The sequence below is a fragment of the Piliocolobus tephrosceles genome, chromosome 1 (genome assembly GCF_002776525.5).
Source record: "Piliocolobus tephrosceles isolate RC106 chromosome 1, ASM277652v3, whole genome shotgun sequence".
Lineage (NCBI taxonomy): Eukaryota > Metazoa > Chordata > Mammalia > Primates > Cercopithecidae > Piliocolobus > Piliocolobus tephrosceles.
In genome coordinates this window covers 6718027-6739541 of record NC_045434.1, presented here as the reverse complement: position 1 = coordinate 6739541, position 21515 = coordinate 6718027, and the positions used below count along the sequence as shown (strand labels likewise).

General features: G+C 39.2%; 1 pseudogene; it reads left to right on the top strand.

The window, feature by feature from the left end:
- Positions 1-11048: 11048 nt before the first annotated feature.
- On the top strand, positions 11049-11907 carry LOC111545306 (annotated as a pseudogene).
- The last annotated feature ends 9608 nt before the right edge of the window (positions 11908-21515 follow it).

Here is a 21515-nt window from a genome sequence, read left to right as displayed (position 1 = left end):
AGTGGGAAAGTAAGTGAAGTGTGTGTGTGGGCGGGGGGTGGGGGGCGTTGAGGAAAGAGCTGAAAAAGAAAACACAGAAAGAACAGAGCAGAAAATTTCAAAAGCTCTCAGGAGCAATGGTAAGGAAGGAAAAGCTTCAAATTCAGGTCAGATTACAATTAGCCAAGTTATCCTGGTAAGTAGGGTACAGAGAATCTGATATTCCATACATTATTTTTATGTGACACTGAAAATACGTATTATATTTTATAATGGATACACCTTCTGAATTATGTTATAGGTTAACACCGAAGACATGTTTCATCTACTAAACATGCTGGATAGTTGGGGGAAAATGGCTAGAAGTTTGCTAGGTAGCAGTAGAAAATCTAGTTGGGATTCAAACTATCTCGGGAATAACACATGATACAAATATTGCCTACTTAATTGTGAAATAGACTGCATTTGTATGGCTGGTGTTTTTGTACAGGATGGCTGTAGTTATTTTGGTAAATAGATACTCATACATTGTGTACACATGTGCTTTTAAGCCCTCTCTTTTCATTATTCTAGAAGTACCTTAAAGAAAGGAACCATGTCTAATGTTTTCTTTATACCTCCTTCAACTATCAGTAGTATTATACTGTGGATGCCCAAAAATGTTAACTTACCTATTTATGAGTTGCTTACATTTATATTTTTCTTAGAGACATCAGTTTTTTACTCAATGTATAAATAACTAGGTAAGGAATGGGATGGGACATTAATTTTCTCAACAAATAATTGCATAAAAAACTAGAAATACACAGGAAAAAAACAACAAAAAAGATGAACTGTGCCCTTCAGGTACTTACTGCCTGAGAAAGGAAACAGATAGAATCAGATATGGACAACCACATGTTACAGGTGCGATGATGGAAGTCAGTACAAGCACCATGTGGGCACTGGAAACGTTCCAGTTCTAACAAATACATGCCTCTGCTTGCCAGTTACAGGCATTGTCTGCATAGGATTCAGAAAGAAAGATTTGTCTTAAGGTGAATGAAAGCAAATCTGCAATTTTTATAGGAAACTCACATGACATTAAAAACAGGAAAACAAAAACAATGCATACAGGGTCTACAAGATTTAGAAATACAGATAGGTAGAGATGAAAGGGATCAACTAAAAGGATTCATGTTTATATAACCAGTCCCAGTTCCCATTTTTCTATTATTAAATAATAGATGATTGATGATTGCATGTGGTATCTAAGTCAGAATAAACTTTAATTTACAGCTATACCATCTGTACTACTTACTATTTCTATTACGGCAACTTCTTTGAAGAAGGATTTGATTTTAAAAGGAATGGCATACCTACTTTTAGAATTTTTTTTTTTTTTCTACAAAAAAAGACCATAGACTGGAAGAAAGCACAGAGGCACAGGTGGCTAAATAAAATTTTTCAATGAATAGAAATGAGCTAAAAGTCTCTAACATTTCCTTAAAATGTCTTATGATGTCAGAACAAATTGAACAAATAAGTTTATGTATTGCTCATGCATGCACATAATTTATTTGTGGTATAATGACTCACTCAGATGCAGTGTTTGGCTAGTCAATTCCACTTCTGCATTTCTGTTCATTGCCTGGAAATATTATTGTTCTGCCATACTGACTTAATTATTCATAGATAAAAAGAGATACATATTTGGAAGAAGGCAAAAACGAAAGATTTTTACAACGTGAAACAAATGATCTTGATATTAGATGCATCTTACAGATAGCTGGCCATGTATGGGGAAAATTATATGCTGAAGCAAGAGTTAAAATAAAGGAGTTTATTAATTTTACTACTTTATGTTCTTGTGAAGATAAGAGCAGAATGGTAAGGAATACTGCCAGTGGTTGTTTGTAAAACTGGATCAGAAATCAGACCAATAGAAAAAAATATATGCTTCATACTTACCAGTGCCATGTGACAATTTGATGGTGTCCACAAAACAGTCCAATTGATAGAATCTCTCTTCTGTTCAAATGGCCAGACCAATTTAAGTCAGAACCAGAATTTGTTTTAGATCTGGGTTTCCAGGACTGTCTCTAGTTCATCCATAGGTTTTTCTAGAGGGGACTGACCAACTGGATCTACTTTCATTTGAAGATCATACTAGCCACCCACACTTACCTCAAGTGGTGCTGAATCCTCAAGGAAATTCCCTGACCTCTCACTCCTCACCATCCACAGAGCTAAATCAGACTTATCTTTGTGGTAAAGAATGCAAGGTCTAGAATTAGCCTCTCCAGATTAAAATTCTGGCTCTGGGCCGGGCGCTGTGGGTCATGCCTGTAATCCCAGCACTTTGGGAGGCAGAGGCCAGTGGGTCACGCAGTCAGGAGTTTGAGACCAGCCTGGCCAATATGGTGAAACCCCGTCTCTACTAAAAAATACAAAAATTAGACAAGTGTGGTGGTGTGTGCCTGCAGTCCCAACTACTCAGGAGGCTGAGGCAGGAGAATTGCTTGAACCTGGGAGGCAGAGGTGGCAGTGAGCCGAGATCATGCCACTGCACTCCAGCCTTCTTGAGACTCTGTCTCAAAAACAAAACAAAACAAAATAGAAGTCTGGCTCCAAACATACATGGTTTTCGGAAAGTTATTTAAGTTCTCTGTGCACAAGTTGACTCATCTACAATATGAAAATCGTACTAGTACCTGCATCTTAGGGTTTTCAATGAAGATTAAATTAAATAGTGCATGCAGAAATGCTTAGCAATATATGTATATATATATTTGTTTAGTGTATATTTATGTGTCTAAATAAATATAAATGTACATATATATATCTGCATTTGTATTATTCACCTTGTTTGCACATAGGCATTCATACGACTTTGTTCTTACCTTGCAAATGTTATATACAAAACATTTTCTAACATTTTCCCCATCCTTCTTCTCCATTCTATGCTGCCCTTTGCCAAGTGAACACAACTAGCCTAACCAGAAAGAGAAAAAACAAACCTCACATCCCAGCAACTGTCAATTTTTTGCCCATATTCATTCTTCTGACATTTCTTCCATTCTTGCAGTAGCAAAGAGAAAATTAAAAACAGGTTGGGCAACTGATAATGTGCTTTTTGCATCACCAATTAGAATTTTGAGACTCTAGGTCATAAGGTAGGCACAGCTTCAGATGTGTTTTCAGAAAACAGAAACAAACCCACATAGCACTCTGCCTGGGAAGAAAATCATTTCTCCCACGAATACTGATTCAGTTCAAAGGCACACCTAACTCTAATCCATAACAGAATAAGACGAAAAGTTTATTCGAAGAGAATCTAAACATGGAATTGAGAGGGGGAAGGAAAATAGTCACACACAGAAAATTTATTCTGGGCCAGGTATGGTAGCTTATGCCTGTAATCCCAGCACTTTGGGAGGCCAAGGCAAGAGGATCGCTTGAGCTGAGGAGTTCGAGAGCAGTCTGGGCAACAAAGTGAGAATCTATCTCTACAAAAAATAAAAATAAATCAATTAGGCAGGGGTGGTGGTGTGCCTATAGTGTCAGCTACTTGGGAGGCTGAGGTAGGAGGATCACTTGAGTCCAGGAGATGGAGGCTACAGTGAGCCGTGATCATGCCACTACACTCCAACCTGAGTAACAGAGACCTTGTCTCAAAATAAATAATAAATAAAAATAAAGTTTACTCTTATGTGTATGCTTCCACCTTCCTAGGAAAGAATCACTACCTGTCTATCAGAGTTGAATGAAAAGAATCATTACTAGCTGAATGGGAAAGGCAAAAATGAAGCTACACCTTAGGCCTCCTAAATTTGCATTCAGTTCACTCCATCTTCACTGTAGCCACTTCTGGATCATCAAAGCCCACAGTAGTGCTGAATATCCTTAGCAAGGCAAGGTCTGTAATGTGATGTGGTAAGTGGGGATAGGCCTGGTGGCCATTTTGTTTGCTTATTGGTCTAGCCTCAAAAATAAGACAAGGATTGGATGTCTTGGGGCTAATGGCTGGTTCTAAAGGCAAAACAGCCCTCGCAGGACAGTTAGGAAATAACAGTCCTTCCTCCCTTCAACATTGTGTAGTGCATCAGGAAGCCACTCACTTAGGTGAAAGAGGGTCTAGGGCATTCCAGGAACGGAGAGGACAGGGCATCTGTGAGAGATAATTTTTAGTGCTGCACAACCAGTGTCACTCAAATTGTCTCCCACCCTAGCCCCAGGGAATTGTGCTCCCTCAGTTCCTCCTTACAGTTGCTGGGTAAAGGAGGCTGCATGGATTCTGAAAAGCAAGTCAAGAGGAAGAGCTGCTGACCTAAAAGTACTGTAGAAAACTGAGAGCAAAGGCTAAGGAAAAGGATGGCAGCATTTAACACAGATAGAAAAGGATACTTCCTGCCTTTTTCCCAGCTCACACTATGACTTTGACATGAAGTTTGGGACTGAGTGATTCTGCCCGGAAGCATGCCATCAGAGGACATGTCAAGGAGCCAGTGAAAGAGAAGCGATGACCCAGTGTAGGAGAAAGCAGTGACATATTCACATGTCCTCTTCTCCTCTTTACTGAGGCAGTGGTAAACCAGTGGCACCAGGAGCTGGGATTTGAGGGGCTGGAACTGGGTTGTGACCGGCCTGAAGAAGCAAAAGTCAGGAAAGCTTAAAAGGTCAAGTCCAAGCCATTGTCCCTTCGAGAGGGTAAGAATCCAACTCAGGGAAGATAAATACCAGCAAGGGGTAGAGGCACTCCTGGAGCCACAGCTCAAAGATGGAGCAAGAGGGCAAAACAAGGCAGGAGCAAACAAGAATGAGGCAGGGTGACAGCTAGAAAATAGCCCGCCTCCCTTTCCAAGCAAACAAACCACACAAGGCTTCTATGCCCAGTGAAACTTCAAGATGAAGGGAAGGGACAGGAGGTGGCGATGTGGGAGAGGGGTAAGGACCTAGGATCAGCCGGCCAGCCACAGGGTATAAAACCAACAGATACCCAGGAATCCAAGACAATTCAAATCAAACATCACATTCAAAGGGTGCATTGAGATGATGTCAGAGGTTTGCTTCGAAAAAATGGAAGGAGGACCCATATGTACATATTAAACAAAACTAGACCTTTAACTTCAAACACTGGTATAAAAAGCTATTTTTTAGCCGGGCATGGTGGCGGGCACCCGTAATCCCAGCTACATGGGAGACTGAGGCAGGAGAATTGCTTGAACCTGGGAGGTGGAGGTTGCAGTGAGTCAAGATCGTGCCATTACACTCCAGCCTGGGTGACAAGAGCAAGACTCCATCTCCAAAACAAAACAAAAAAAGCTATTTTTTAAAATTCAGAACACTTCCTTCTAAATGGAGATGACAACGCCTAGAAATTGAAAATGACTTTCATGAAACATACCAGTTAGTGTGGTTAGTGAAGAAGGACACTTCTCATTCTGTAGTTCAAAAATTTCTCTCAATGTATATCTAAATAGAAAGTAAGGGAATATTCAAGAAAGAGAGATATGGTAGCAGAGCCTCCTTTATGCAGTGTTTGAGAGCAAAATCAAATGATGTTTCTTTCCCAACATAAACATGTTTAAATACAGGATAATTCTATCCTTCCAGCCTAGGATCTCCTCTTTATAGATTTTATTACCAATATTTTACTTATATCATCTTACAACACCCCTGGAGGAGAAGCAGAGCAATACTACTATGCTTATTGTATTGAAGAAAATAAGGCCAAATGAGATTGGAAGAACCTGGCCAAAATCCAACGGCCATAGTGAGTGGAAGAAAGTGAAAGTCAGAACTTCAAACCCAGGTCTTCTGACTCCAAATCCAGGCCCTTTTCACTATCCTGGGCAACTTAGTCCCATCTGCTGGGTTTCCTCCAATTGCCAGCTTGGTGTTCCACACTGGCAATTTGCCTGTTAGTCTGTGCAACCTTGACTTAACAAATGATTGAAATGTAGTCTTGTGGTATTCTGGTATTCCAGAATATGATGCTATTTTTAAAGAACCAAGTATTCTTTTGGTATTTTTCCTGATGTAGTGCCATTATTTTGGTATTTAAAAATCTAAACTCTGAATTATGTGCATTATGATATATATTCAGACAGCTATATACCACATTTAAATTTCATATCAAATAAAGCTGCTTTTAAATAGAAAGCATTCTGACTACACCACTTCCCTTTTAAAACTTGTTCAAAATGTTATCTGGCATTAATTCCAGTTTCCTAAATGACTAGTAAGACTGAGTGTGTTAATCAATTTTCTTTGTTATAAAGGAATACCTGAGACTGGGTGATTTATAAAGAAAAGAGGTTTATTTTGGCTCACAGTGTTGCAGACTGTATAGGAAGAACGGTGGCAGCATCTGCTTCTGGTGAGGCCTCCAAAAGCTTCCAATCATGGTGGAAGGTGAAGGGAGAGCAAGCATATTAAATGCTCGGAGAGGAAGACAGGGAGGGAGGTTCCAGGCTCTTCTAAACAATCAGGTCTCAGGTGAACTAACAGAGCAAGAACCCACTCATTACCAGGGGGATGCCACCAAGCCACTCAAGAAGAATCTGCCTAAGTCCCACCTCCAACACTGGGGATCACATTTCTACATAAGATTCAGAAGGTGCAGATCTCCAAACCATATCCAAACCATATCACTGAGCATTCTTTTTTTTTTTTTTTGAGACGGAGTCTTGCTCTGTCAGCTAGGCTGGAGTGCAATGACATGATCTCGGCTCACTGCAACCTCTGTTCCCTGGTTCAAGAGATTCTCCTGCCTCAGCCTCCTGAGTAGCTGGGGTTACAGGCGTGTGCCACCACGCCTGGATAACTTTTGTATTTTCAGTAGAGATGGGGTTTCGCCACACTTTCCAGGGTGGTTTTGAACTCCTGACCTCAGGTGATCTGCCCATCTCAGCCTCCCAAAGTGCTGGGATTACAGATGCGAGCCACTATACCCGGCCTCTTTTTTTATTTGTAGTATTTCTATTTTCCTCAGAGTCAGTTTTAGCCTAATCAATTTTCAGAAACCTCAGATGGAATTTGATTGTTGTGGGGGTAGTGGGTGAGGAAAGGGCCTTAAGGAAAATGTAGAAGGATAGAAGTATTAGGGAGAAGAGGGGAAGAAAAGACAAAGAAATGTCCAGATTAGTGGTTTTTCTTCTCTTATTTCCTGAGAGCACCAAATTCATTTTCTTAAAAATAGACTGTTCTCTCCTAAAATAATTTATTTTAACTTCTTCACCAATTTATCCTTTTTAGAGAGATTTAGGCTGGCAGGGCAGAAGAACAACAGTCCTTGGTCTGGCTGTCTCTCAGGTTCATTATTCGCTCAGAACAAAGCGCAGAAAATGATGGCACCATGCTGATGGTATCTTCTCATAAAATACTGCTAGTAATATCAGCATTAGTGCCAGTACTTCAGGGTTATGAAAATAAATATGACCAGTATTGTCATTTTGTTCCAGTGTTGCAGCTACTCAACCTGACTGCTGGAAGTTCCAAACCAAGTACCATGGCTTCTCTCCAGGCCTCTTGTCAGACCAGTCAACAAAGCTGCCAAAGCCAAACACATATGGCCTTACCAGAGCTCCCAATCCAACTGCCACAGGCCACAGGGTGACTCCTGCTCTACTGTGACATGTTCTTGCTCTGGCTGGGGGAAACTCAAATTCTGGCATTACTATCCTCATTCTCAATTCTGGACACTTTCATAAGTTAAAGGGAGTTAAGGCCGGGCATGGTGGCTCACACCTGTAATCCCAACACTTCGGGAGGCCGAGGCAGGTAGATCACCTGAGGTCAGGAGTTCAAGACCGGCCTGGCCTACATGATGAAACCCCAACTCTACTAAAAATACAAAATCAGCCAGGCAGGGTGACAAAAGCAGAACTCATCTCAACAACAACAAAAATTAATAAATAAATAAAGTAAAGGGAGTTAAATATAGTGCAGTAAATTTTGACAGAACAACCCAAATTTTCATCAGTAAGGGAGTGGTACATATGGCAGACATTGTAATTGTAAGTCATTAAAAGAGTGAATTCCATACCTGGTTGATCCTGAAATAAAAAAAGAAATAAAGAGAAAAAAAAGAGTGAGTTCCATTTACATGTACTGACATCAAAAGTCAAGAAAGGTTGTTAAAGTGAAAAGGACAAGTCTACTGTAAATGAGGTAGTTTACTTTTTTGTTGTTGTTTTGAGACGGAGTCTCGCTCTGTCGCCCAGGCTGGAGTGCAGTGGCCGGATCTCAGCTCACTGCAAGCTCCGCCTCCCGGGTTTACGCCATTCTCCTGCTTCAGCCTCCCGAGTAGCTGGGACTACAGGCGCCCGTCACCACGCCCGGCTATTCTTTTTGTATTTTTTTAGTAGAGACGGGGTTTCACCATGTTAGCCAGGATGGTCTCGATCTCCTGACCTCGTGATCCACCCGTCTCGGCCTCCCAAAGTGCTGGGATTACAGGCTTGAGCCACCGTGCCCGGCCGGTAGTTTTCTTGATTTTTTTCTTAGACAGCTATTAGTGTATAGAAATGTCACTGATTTTGTATGTTGATTTTATATCCTGCAACTTGGTTGAATTTGTTGATTAGATTTAACTCATTTTTTTAAGTGGAATCTTTGGAGCTTTCTATATATAAGATCATGTCATCTGCAAACAAGGATAATTTATGTAACTAAAACTCTATCAGTGGTATCTGTCTGTCTTCTATCTGGTTGGTTGAAAATGAATAAAAAGAGGGTTGGAGGAGTTATTGGACTAACAGAAAAGCTTAAATGCACATAAAATGAATTTAGCACATAAATAGACATATTTAGCATCCAAGTTTTTAGAAATGTAAAAATAAATTTGGAAGCAAAACGTGAATGGAATGTAAAATACTTTCAAATAGGGGGAGCAGGCAGCCTGCCAGTGCAGCAATACCAGTGTAAAGCAAGCCAGCTGAGTTAGGAGGGGCCTCCAACAGAGTGAGGCAAACTGCCTGGCCCATTAGAAGGTGACTCTTCCCAACAGTGATGACATGCTCAGCATTCTCCACCTTGACAATAGCAAGAGGTTTGTCATCTTTTGCTGACAGCCAGTTCATTACTGAGTCATATTCTATTACATCCAGTGGTGCTCTCATACCTTTTTTCCCCTTCCTTTTATTAAGAGACAGTGAGAGTTCTTTCATCTCCGGCCGGGGGGAAATCAGAAGCAGGCAAGCGTGATCACTGTCCATTAGCAGCAGCGTTTGCTGGCAGCAAGAGGGGCAGGGGCCCTCTGTCTTCCTGAGCTGCTGCAGCGGTGGGCTTAAAGGACATGCCCACATAACTTGACTGATCATGTCAGTCACAATTTTAAGATTTTAGCCAGGAAGTTCAATGTAGGTGCCATCATAGAAAAGATTTAACAGATGTTAATATCTATAATGTTCATGTTCATTGTATGTATTTAACTCTTAACTAGGTTTTCTAATTTTCCTTTTTAAGGTAGTCTAGATATTAATCTCTTTGGTTTCTTTTAACTTTTAAATTCAGGGGTACAAGTACAAGTTTGTTACACAGCTGTCATGGAGATTTGTCATACAGATTATTTCATCACCCTGCTAATTTTCTTAATAACCTCCAAGAGCTCACTATTCTTTTTTTCTGATAAACTCTCTCTCTCTCTTTCCCCTCTCTTCCTCACCCCCAACCCTAACTATTTTAATATATATCCAACCTTTACTCTGATTCCAAATGTTTATTCTGTAAATAATGGTTCTAGGTACAACAAAGATAACTTTTGCAACTTCACTCTTAGTATATTCTTACTTCTTAAAAATGAAGACAGAAAAAGTTTTAAACGCTATTATTATCACATGATGTGACTGTAATACCTGGAAATCCCAAGAGAAGTAACTCAAAAGCATTATAAATAAGAAAAAAATTCAGTAAACCGGCTAGGTACAAAGTTAGTGTAAAATAAAGTAGTAGCTTTCCAATACACAAACAACAATCAAATAATAGATATAATGTAATAAAAGATGTATATAACAGTGACTAAAATATTCTTAGGAATATACTTAACAATAAACATGTAAGATCTGTATTAAATAATTTTAATCCTGTATAAAATTTTAAAATCTGCATTTTTTTTTTTAATTTAAAAGGTAAAGTGAGAAGCCGGATATGGTGGCTCATGCCTATAATCCCAGCACTTTGGGAGGCTGAATCGAGTGAATCACCTGAGGTCAGGAGTTCAAAACCACCCTGGAAAACGTGGCGAAACCCCATCTCTACTGAAAATACAAAAGTTATCCAGGCGTGGTGGCACACGCCTGTAGTCCCAGCTACTCAAGAGGCTAAGGCAAGATAATCACTTGAACCCAAGAGGCAGAGGTTACAGTGAGCCGAGCTCATGTCACTGCACTTCAGACAACAGAGCAAGACTCCGTCTCAAAATAAAATAAAATAAAATAAAATAAAATAAATTTGAACAGAGATAAACAAGACTTAAACAGAACTCAATTTGATTTGACTCAGGAGTCTTAGTATTATTATATAATGACAAACATCCTCCCTAAACTAATATATACATTTTAAGTGATCAATAAAAATAACAACAAACCTTTAAATATAAGCTGTGTTACAGTTCATAGGAGAATAATAATAATAATATTTATGTTTTTCAGAAAAAAAATTCTAAAAAAGAAGGTACTAGTCCTTTCAGAGAGTTAAACATATTACAAAGCAATAGTAGCCAAAATGTCTAGTGTATCAATAGATATAAAGACCAATCAACGGGCCGGACACAGTGGCTCACACCTGTAATCCCAGCACTTTGGGAGGCCTACACAGGCAGATCACCTGAGGCCAGAAGTTTAAGACCAGCCTGGCCAAGATGGTGAAACCCTATCTCTACAGAAAATACAAAAATTAGCTGGGCATGGGGGCGGGCACCTGTAATCCCAGTTACTCAGGAGGCTGAGGCAGGAGAATCGCTTGGAGGCAGAGGTTGCAGTGAGCCAATATCGTGCCATTGCACTCCAGCCTGGGCAACAAGAGCAAAACTCCGTTTCACGAAAACAAAAACAAAAACAAAAAAACTCTCTTTCCCATCTTGCAAGATGGCAGGTGAAAAAGTTGAGAAGCCAGATACCAAAGAGAAGAAACCCGAAGCCAAGAAGGCTGATGCTGGTGGCGAGGTGAAAAAGGGTCACCTCAAGGCTAAAAAGCCTAAGAAGGGGAAGCCCCATTGCAGCGCAATCCTGTCCTTGTCAGAGGAATTGGCAGGTATTCCCCACCTGCCGTGTATTCCAGAAAGACCATGTATAAGAGGAAGTACTCAGCCGCTAAATCCAAGGTTGAAAAGAAAAAGAAGGAGAAGGTTCTTGCAACTGTTTCAAAACCAGCTGGTGGTGACAAGAACGGTGGTACCCGGGTGGTTAAACTTCACAAAATGCCTAGATATTATCCTACTAAAGATGTGCCTAGAAAGCTGCTGAGCCACGGCAACAAACCCTTCAGTCAGCACGTGAGAAAACTGCGAGCCAGCATTACCCCCGGGACCATTCTGATCATCCTCACTGGAGGCTGCAGGGGCAAGGGGGTGGTTTTCCTGAAGCAGCTGGCTAGTGGCTTGTTACTTGTGACTGGACCTCTGGCCCTCAATCGAATTCCTCTATGAAGAAAACACCAGAAATGTGTCATTGCCACCTCAACCAAAATTGGTATCAGCAATGTAAAAGTCCCTGAACATCTTACTGATGCTTACTTCAAGAAGAAGCTGCGGAAGCCCAGACCAGGAAGGTGAGATCTTCGACACAGAAAAAGAAATAGAAGATTATAGGGCAGTGCAAGATCGATCAGAAAGCTGTGGACTCACACATTTTACGAAAAATCAAAGCTATTCCTTAGCTCCAGGGTCACCTGCGACCTGTGTTTGCTCTGACAAATGGAATTTATCCTCACAAATTGGCGTTCTAAATGCCTTAAGAACCTAATTAAATAGCTGACTACAAAAAAACAAGACAAACAAAACAAACAAACAAAAAAACGCTCATGCCTTTGACCCATCAATTTCTCTTCTAGGTTTCCATTCCTAAATAGTATTTCCACAAAGAAAATAGAAGTATACAGAAAATCACTGGATTATTTTTTATAGCCAAGGACTGAAAATAATCTAAACATCTTTCAGTAGGACACGAGACAAATCAACTGTGATACCTTCATCTGGTGGAATACTTTGTAACTTAGAATAAAGCATACCTCCTTCTGACCTAACTGACCTGAGTTGAAGAGCAAATCATGTTATGTTAAGTGCTTACTGGTGATGGTTATGGCATCTTTAGGCAAGACCTGGAACAATTTGTATGGCATATTAGCATTTCTGTAAAAAAAAAAAAAAATCAGACATACCGATGGCAAGAAACTGGCAATGACAGTTAACTGTGGATGGTGACACTGGTAGATCAGGGAATGGAAATGGGTTTAGGAGAGCAGAATGCTTTCCAATGAAACCCCTTCGTTGTATGTGCATTTTCTATCTTGTGCACATACCTTATAAATGAACATAAATTTAATTCATTAAAAGTTAAATAACTAAACTTTGTGAAATACCATATGGTATTTTTTAGTCCATCCTTGTAAATGTGCCCTTCCTCCTGTATGTACTCAGTTTTTATAGGTATTAAATCAAAAGCCAGCGGAAAACATATTCATTTGGAAGTTCTTTATAATATAACTTGACGTGTCTAAGATGCGTTTGTTTGATTTTTAAAAATTGTACCTTGTCTTCAATACAAACGTAAATCTTTTATGCATTTATTTCAATTGATGTAAAAATAACTTCTTTTTATAGCATCGGCTTTCATATTTGATATGACGCAGCTGCCCTACTTATGAAAGGGCACCCAGAAGCTAAGATCCCCGCTGGCAGATGCACCTCTGTAATCATAATAATAGTACCTTGCTTTTTAGAATGTTTTGCGTGTCGGCTATCATTTGAGCTTGATCATTTTTTTCCAGGTCTAAATTATAAGCACCTCTGTCTATACGGAAAGAACTGTTTTTCACAGTTCTTTATGTTTTCATAGATAAGAGAATTCCATTCTTGGTACTGGTCCACCCTTCCTCTTTCCCTCTTTCCTTCTTTCCCTGCTTCTCTTCATCCCTCCCTCTGCAGATGTGTCTGCTTTTGAGTGATAAACATGATTTTAAGCATAAGCCTCAGAGAGGAATCACTTTTCAATGTCTGCTTGTAAGCCAGCTTGGTTCTTATACAGGGTTATTTCCTACAGATCACCTCACTGGAATTAAAACAATGGATTTTTTTCAGTTTGGGAATTGTTTTCCACCCAGTTATTTGTGCAGGAACCTTACAGAATGGGAGGCAGGTTAGCCCCATCTCCTGGTTTTTCAGAGCATAGAGGAAAAGGGAGAAAAAGCCATTATTGTTTGCTGTTTCTTGTCACCAACTTTTTTTTTTTTTTTTTTGATGGAATCTCGCTCTGTCACCCAGGCTGGAGTGCAGTGGTGCAATCTCGGCTCACTACAGCCTCCGCCTCCCAGGTTCAAGTGATTCTCCTGCCTCAGCCTCCCAAGTAGCTGGGACTACAGGTGCCCACCACCACACCTGGCTAAGTGTTCGTATTTTTAGTAGAGACAGGGTTTCACTATGTTGGCCAGGATGGTCTCGATCTCTTCACCTCATGATCCATCTGCCTCGGCCTCCCAAAGTGTTGGGATTACAGGCGTGAGCCACTGCGCCCAGCTTCTTGTCACCTACTTCTTATTTAATGACACTAAATGTGTATTTTGAGTAGAAGCTGGACCTTTTTTATTTCTATTTTAGTTTTCTCTTTCTTCTAAGTAAAATTTTTAAAACATTTTAAACTGTTTTATTTGGATTTTCTGCTTTCATTTTTTTTCCCCACTAAAAACAGCTTTGAATTCTCTTTATATAACTTGTTATCTTTGAAAATAGCCTTTTCTTTTTGGGCAGATTCTTCTTTCTATATCATTTCTAGACATCTAATTTAAATAGAAATTAGTTATTTTCTGTAAGGCTTTATTTCAGCCACTTTCTTCCTATTCAGAGAGCAAAAAAATAGATTTAGGAAGGCATGCCAGTTTCTTTCAAGCAAGTGCTGGCCTCTAGTGGATCAAAAGTGTAACACACATTTTCCGTCTACTTGGGCATTCCGTGAAGAACTCTATATTTTGGGGAAACAATAGAACAGGTTGCTAGTACTGAAGAAAAAAAAAAAAAAGGAAAATATACTTCCTTTTGCCAAATAGCATAAATTCATAGATACAATGACAAAATAGCATTAACAGAATTTGCTACCTGATAAATTTAAAACTTAGAAGTGCAAAAATACATCATAAATAAAATTCTAAGTCAAATAACAAACTGGAAAACTCTTCTAATAAATGTGACCTACAGATAGCAAAATACTTTTAATATATTAAGAGTTTTTACAGATCAACAAATTATAAGAATGGATAAGCTTTCGCATGGTTTCCACTTAAAAGACCAACTTACAAAAGCCATAGCATTTCTCTGTAGCAGCAATAATCAACTAGAAAACTTTAAAGGGAGATACAATCTACAGAAATAAAACAATGAAATATATGGGGACTAACCGAACCAGAATATACAATATCTCTGGGGTGGGGGAAGCTTCTAAATGCCAATAAAGGACACAGATGAGTATATAAATATATGGTTTAAAACAGGCTGATTTAATTTTCCAAGATGTCAAAGTTTTTCGAGTTAGACTTAATTCACCTAAATAGAATTCAATCTCATTCAAACTTCCAGTTTTCTTTTAGATAAGCTAAAATAAATGTATTCTAAAATTTACCTGGAAGAATAAATGTCCACAAATAGGTCAACCCCTTAAAAAGAAGAGTATAAAAACAGGACGTGTCCTGTCAGATACTAAGACATAGAACAATGTCAATAATAAAAAGTATGAATTGTGAAGAACAAATAACTAGACCAACGAAACAGAAGAGAGAGTTCAGAAACAGATCCATACCCTCATGGGAACTTATATATAATAAAAATAGCACCACTAATCAATGGAGAAAAGACATAGATTTTAAAACAGACAATGTTGGTGAAACTTATTCATGTATGGAAAAAATAAAACTAGATTTCTACCTAACACCAAAAAACAAAGGTGAACTTCAACAGATTGAAAACCTAAATGTAAAAGGGAAGAAACTATAAAAATTAATGGAAGGTAACATAACAGAATACACTGGTGATCTAGGGTTGGAAAAGACTTCTTAAAATTTGCAAAGCAAAAATCATAAGGGAAACAATAAATGTATTTACTTCAAACTTGGAGATTTCTATACAATAGAGGAATAATGGGCAAATTTAGCAGACACATGACAGAACAGGAGAAGACATCTCAAGGTCTGTAATTGATCTGCATCCAATATCTAGAATAGTTTTCTCCAACGGAGCTTTCTACAATAAAGAAAATGTTCTACATCTACACAGTCCAACATAGTAGCCACTAACCACACGTGGCTATTGAGCACTAAATGAAAATAAGAAGTAGAATTAAATGTAATACACAGTACCATTTGATTTATATAAATTGAAAATGCATGTTTACAATAACACACATTTAATAAGAACTCATATAACTGAAAGAGTATTCATTGAACACGGTAGGAAGCTTGCATATGTGTGTCTGTGGGGCAGGGGGAGAGGAAAATGGGAATCAGGAGTCAGGATAAAAGGGAATGATGCTAATAATTTCCATGAAAAGAGGAATATCATTTAACTCAACCCTCTGTAGCTGAGGTCTAACAAAAATGAAAAGAAGGAAAAGCCTTAAGAATCTAATAGAAAAAAAAAATGAACAGAATAGAAAGAATTAACATATAAAATATATGTAAATAAGAAAAAAACACATGAAAGTCAATGTTCAATTTCTTATTATCCAAAGAAATAAAATGGAAAAGAAGAGTGAATACCATTTTCACCCATCATATAGAAAAATAAAATTAGTAAAAATATCATTCATTCTGGGGAGAATTTTCAAAGAAGCAGGCATAAGAGCTGGTACTTAAATTGACAATACCTTCCTGGAGGGCGATCTGTCAGGATGTATCAAGAACATTAAAGATAAAAAGAAAGCTTTTAACTCTGCAATTCCTCTTCAAGGAATTAATCCTAAGTAGATTGTTGGATAAGAAAATAAAGATATAAATATGCCCACCATTAACAATAAAAGATAAATACAAGCCAAACACCCAATGATAGGTGCAGAGTTAAATCATTATGATTCATTCATAATGAAGGAATATATAATAGCACATGTTCAAAGAAAATGTACTGCACAGGAAAACACTCATGAAATACTGACATATGAGAAAATATGCAACATTTTATTTATATCTATTATAATGCCAAGTTTCTTTTTTAAATATGCATACACACACAGTCATTAAAAACAACGCCAGGAAATACAGAAGACGTTAATAGTAGTTATTTCTGGATATAACAGTAGTATTACCGGAGATTTTTGTTTTCTTCTTGATACATTTCTGTATTTTCCTGTGGTCACTACCAAAAAACATGTGTTTCTATTATAACGAGAAGATACACATTGATTTAGGAGGCATGGAGGCATCTTAACTTGCAATAAGTGGGTAATTCCAGAAAGAAGGATGTGACATTTAGTCTAAGTACAGATACTACCTAAGGGTGACAAAGTAAGTCCTAGCGTCAGTAGGAGCCAGCCCTTTACAAAATACACAGGACAAAAGAAAGATGGGCAGGACCCGTGGTCCATGAGGACTCCCACTGCAACAACCAGATCTTTCAATGGGGCTGCAACGGGCCAGCAAAACCTAAGCCACAGATGGTCTGCATTCTGCTCACGTTCACTCTCAAAAGGTCACCTAAACTGAGGATTTTTTGATGAATAAAGCCAGTGCCCTTTTCAAGAATAAAGGTGCTTTATATATAACTACAATTTCTACCCCAAACAAGATTTCTAGGTAGTTCTGATCATTTCTAGGAAGCTGTATAGTGGCATTTCACCAGTATGAGTTACAGACACCTGAAGGTTACTTGAAGGTTTGAAAAAGTCATTACAATAGTTGCAGAGTTACTGAAGATCGGCTTATAAAGATAAAATGGCAATGAGATTAAGGGACTTATATCTGAGCTACACAAGCCCAGAAATGCTTTTGTCAAAAAGAATTTACAGAATTTCACACTGCCTTACAGGAATTTTGATATGAAAAATCTAAGTTCATGCCTAAGGGAGACAGATACACAGTGGAATGTAGTGAGTTCACTGTGACTAAGACATTTCTTGACCCAAGCCTCTGTAGCTGATGATCTGGTCTCCAGTGAGCAGAAATATCTCAGCCCAGAGAGACCGGCTATAGGTGGTGTGTGTAGAAACGGAATACAATTCCTAAACAACTCTCAATGAGCTCAAATTTTCATTTTGGAAGAGTAATTGGGTTTATCAGCAGTAGTGGACAAAAGTTCTACCAACAAGGATACTGGACATCATAAAAGTACTCATAAAACAGTAGTGGAGACCAGGCATGGTGGCTCAGGTCTGTAATCCCAGCACTTTGGGAGGCCGAGATGGGAGGATCACTTGAGGCCAGGAGTTCGGTACTAACCTGGTCAACATAGCCAGTACCCCATCCTTTTATACTGAGCATATCTTAGATGGAAAAGGGAGATTCCAGAAACCAGGGGAGGGAACACAGCAAGGAAGACCAGAGGGCATCAGTGTGAGAATAAGTGAGCTACCCATCCTTGTCTTGTGATAAAACTTGATCATAAAAAATTAGTAGAATAGGCCGGGCGCGGTGGCTCAAGCCTGTAATCGCAGCACTTTGGGAGGCCGAGAAGGGCGGATCATGAGGTCAGGAGATCGAGACCATCCTGGCTAACACGGTGAAACCCCGTCTCTACTAAAAATACAAAAACTAGCTGGGCGAGGTGGCGGGCGCCTGTAGTCTCAGCTACTCGGGAGGCTGAGGCAGGAGAATGGCGTAAACCCGGGAGGCGGAGCTTGCAGTGAGCTGAGATCCGGCCACTACACTCCAGTCCGGGCGACAGAGCAAGACTCCGCCTCAAAAAAAAAAAAAAAAAAAAAAAAAAAAATTAGTAGAAGAAATGAGATTTACTTCTAGTTTCATTTTAAAAAAGAAAAAAAATCAATAGAATAGAAATTAAAAATACATATCACTTTCTTATAGACTGAGACACAAAGATTTATGAAAACCTACATATTTTATAAAATCATATATTTTTTAGTTTATGAAAACAAATAAAGCAGAGTAGAAGTGAGCTCTATCACAACCTGGTAAGATTTTTTTAAAGTTACATGAAACCAATGTTTAGAAAACAAATTTTTATTAATATAGGGAGATGATTAATAATGAAACAGCTCAAAAAAGCAGAATGTTGCTCAAAGTTCAGAGGAAAAGACAGCGGGAACTTTAGAGCTATGAGTCCCTCTGTTTGCAAATCTGAAGCAAAATGGCACCCTTAGATATCATGACTACCCACAAAGCTGGAGGCCCAGGACCTGTAAAGCAAGATCACGTCCAGTGACATTTAGCTTCATTAAGACCTACTTAATCCTTGTAATCACTCACTCTGTAGCTGTCTAATAAACACTATCCATGTACCGGGCCCTTTGCAAAGTTTAACAAGATCACTGTTTCCCAGTGCTCTGATGTTGGAGTTTGCCACAAGTGTAAGAAAGGTGTTTTTAGGGTGTGAAAAAAAAACCTTTCCCAACGCCCACTTCCATACTGGGTCTCCCTTCCTGCCAAAGCAGACTTAATCATTTTCATAGTACTATGTTCCCATTTCTGTTGTGGTACCCTTTTATTTCATAGTAAGCTGTTTGGTGCTTTGGGTCTATCTCCCCTCTAAGCTGAGCTCCTCAGGCACAAGGACAATATTCATCCTTGTATTTGTAGACTTCAGGGGGTGTCTTGCACATTGCAAGCACTCTGTAACCATTTGGCAATATTCAGCTCTGCCGATGGGTCTGTGGCTCTTCGAGCCTCAGTTTCCTGATGAATGAAGTGGATCTGACAATACCTCCTGCTTCACAGAGTTGTAATGAGAATCAAGCAAGAGTCCTGTGGCAGCCCTTGGCACAGGCAGGTACTTGTGGTGACACAGGTCTTCTGGGCATTCAGCCCTTCCTCTCCTGGTAAAAGCACTTTGTTTTCTTTGGGGAAATCCCCTTTTGACTATTCTTGTGAACATTTGCTCAGGGCCTTCGGCTGAAACAACTGGGAAAAGGTTCTCTGGAGTCACTGAGTAACTTAGATATTAAGCTTTGAGCTGCAAATTTGCCCACATAAATAGCCTGCCTGTGAACACTCTAAGGTTTCCTAAGATGCCGTTAATTACAAGATAAACCATTATTTTCTACACTACTAACAATAAAAAAAGTAAGAAAAAATTGTACATTGCATTTTGATTTCAGACACGTGAAAAAGAAAAGGAAAACATGCATTTTTAAATTGATGAGATATGGCAAAACCAGCACAGAAGAAAAAGAGATGAAGAGTCACCAGTCCTAATAATATCGTTTGATCCCTCAAGTCCATCTGAGCCTAAATTCTTGAGTTATTCCTGAACTTTTCAGGAACAAGAGAGTGTATTTGTTTGTTAGGGCTGCTAACAACCACAAACTGATCGGCTTAAACAATCAGAATGTATTGCTTCATAGTTCTCGAGGCTAGAAGTCCCAGATCAATGTGCAGGGTTTGTTTCTCCTGAGGGCTGTGAGGAAAGGATCTGTTCAAGGCTTCTCTCCCTGGCTTGTAAATAGTTGTCTTCTCACTATGTTATCTCACAGCTTCCCTCCATGTGTATCTTTGCCCAAATTTTTCCTTCTCATAGAAACATCAGTCAGATTGGATTAGCTCCCCACCCCCAACCCTCCAATAACGACCTTATTTTAACTTGATTACCTCTGCAAAGACCCTATCTCCAAATAAGGTCACATTCTGAGGTACTGGGTTTGTTATATAACCTATAACAGAGGGAATGCATTCCCTTTATACAAAAACCAAGTTGAGGCCAGGCGCGGTGGCTCAAGCCTGTAATCCCAGCACTTTGGGAGGCCGAGGTGGGCGGATCGCGAGGTCAGGAGATCAAGACCATCCTGGCGAACATGGTGAAACCCCGTCTCTACTAAAAATACAAAAAAATTAGCCAGGCGTGGTGGCGGGCACCTGTAGTCCCAGCTACTCGGAGGCTGGGGCGGGAGAATGGCGTGAACCCGGGAGGCGGAGCTTGCAGTGAGCCGAGATCGCGCCACTGCACTCCAGCCTGGGCGACACAGCAAGACTCCGTCTCAAAAAAAAAAAAAAAAAACAAAAACAAAAACCAAGTTGAGGTAGGTTTCTGTCATTTGCCACCAAGACTTCTGCTCAGTAAAATTTAATTCCCTTCCCTTAGGTAACTAAAAGTTCTTTAAAATCCCAGCAAGTTTTCAGAAATGAATGATAACATGCATGAGCAAAATTTTAATTTAATCAGTTCCATTCCTTCTGAGTCATTCCTGAGGGAGACCAGAGGTTCAGGACAAGATACTGCAGGACGAGACCCGGGCTCTAATTTTGATTCTTCCATTACAAATGAAGTTGGCCAAATCAATTACAAAAAAGAACAGCAATTTCATTTTAAAGGAAAGTAGTATGAGATTGTGAAGAGGACATTAATCTAAGGATGAAAATATCTCCTTTAGATAAAAGATTCTGACTCTACCACTTGTTCTGTGACTCTACCACTTGTTCTGTGATATTAGGTGAGCCACTGAATGATCCAGGCCTCGTCTTCTGACGACCAAATGGAAATGCATGTGAAAGCTCTTGACAAACTATACATTGCTGTCCATGACTACGTTTTGGAGTTTTTTTCTCACTTCACTATTGAGTGTCACAACCCAGACACTAGACTCTATACAATTCAAATAGATTATCTCATTTAATCTTCACGATCTTATGAAGCAGTTCAATTAGGTCTATTGTTCCTCCCAGTTTTCAAATAAGGAAAATGGAAAATAACTTATTTATTTTCGTTTTATTCTATTGATCAAATTATTGGGTCAATGTGCAATGGCTCACTTAGATTAGTGCGGTCTTGGTTTAAGTTGTTTCAGAGATTGCATTATGCTCCGAGGTTACCCCAATCAAATGAAGAGATGGGGAACTTTTTCTAAAGTCAGCAAATTAACAGCTAATACATTACACAGCCCAGATTTGAATTCAAGCAAGGTAGGCTAGAGATTAAGCTCTTAACTGAGCTGGTATATAAAGGATAATGTAAGCTAGCTATGGAGATATACTGATAGATGTATATATAGAGATACAAAAGAACAATGGAAAAACTGGCCACAGATGTTTGTTAAAAATACTTATTAGATTTTAAATTATGGAATTAAAGCATGTGTTTTTCCTCTGCTTCTGAAAATAGAACTGCTGGCTGAGTAAGTCCCCCGGAGGCTGAAAGACCAATAAGTGGACAGAAATTCATTACTCTTTGATTCTGAGACCAGCTGCTTCAT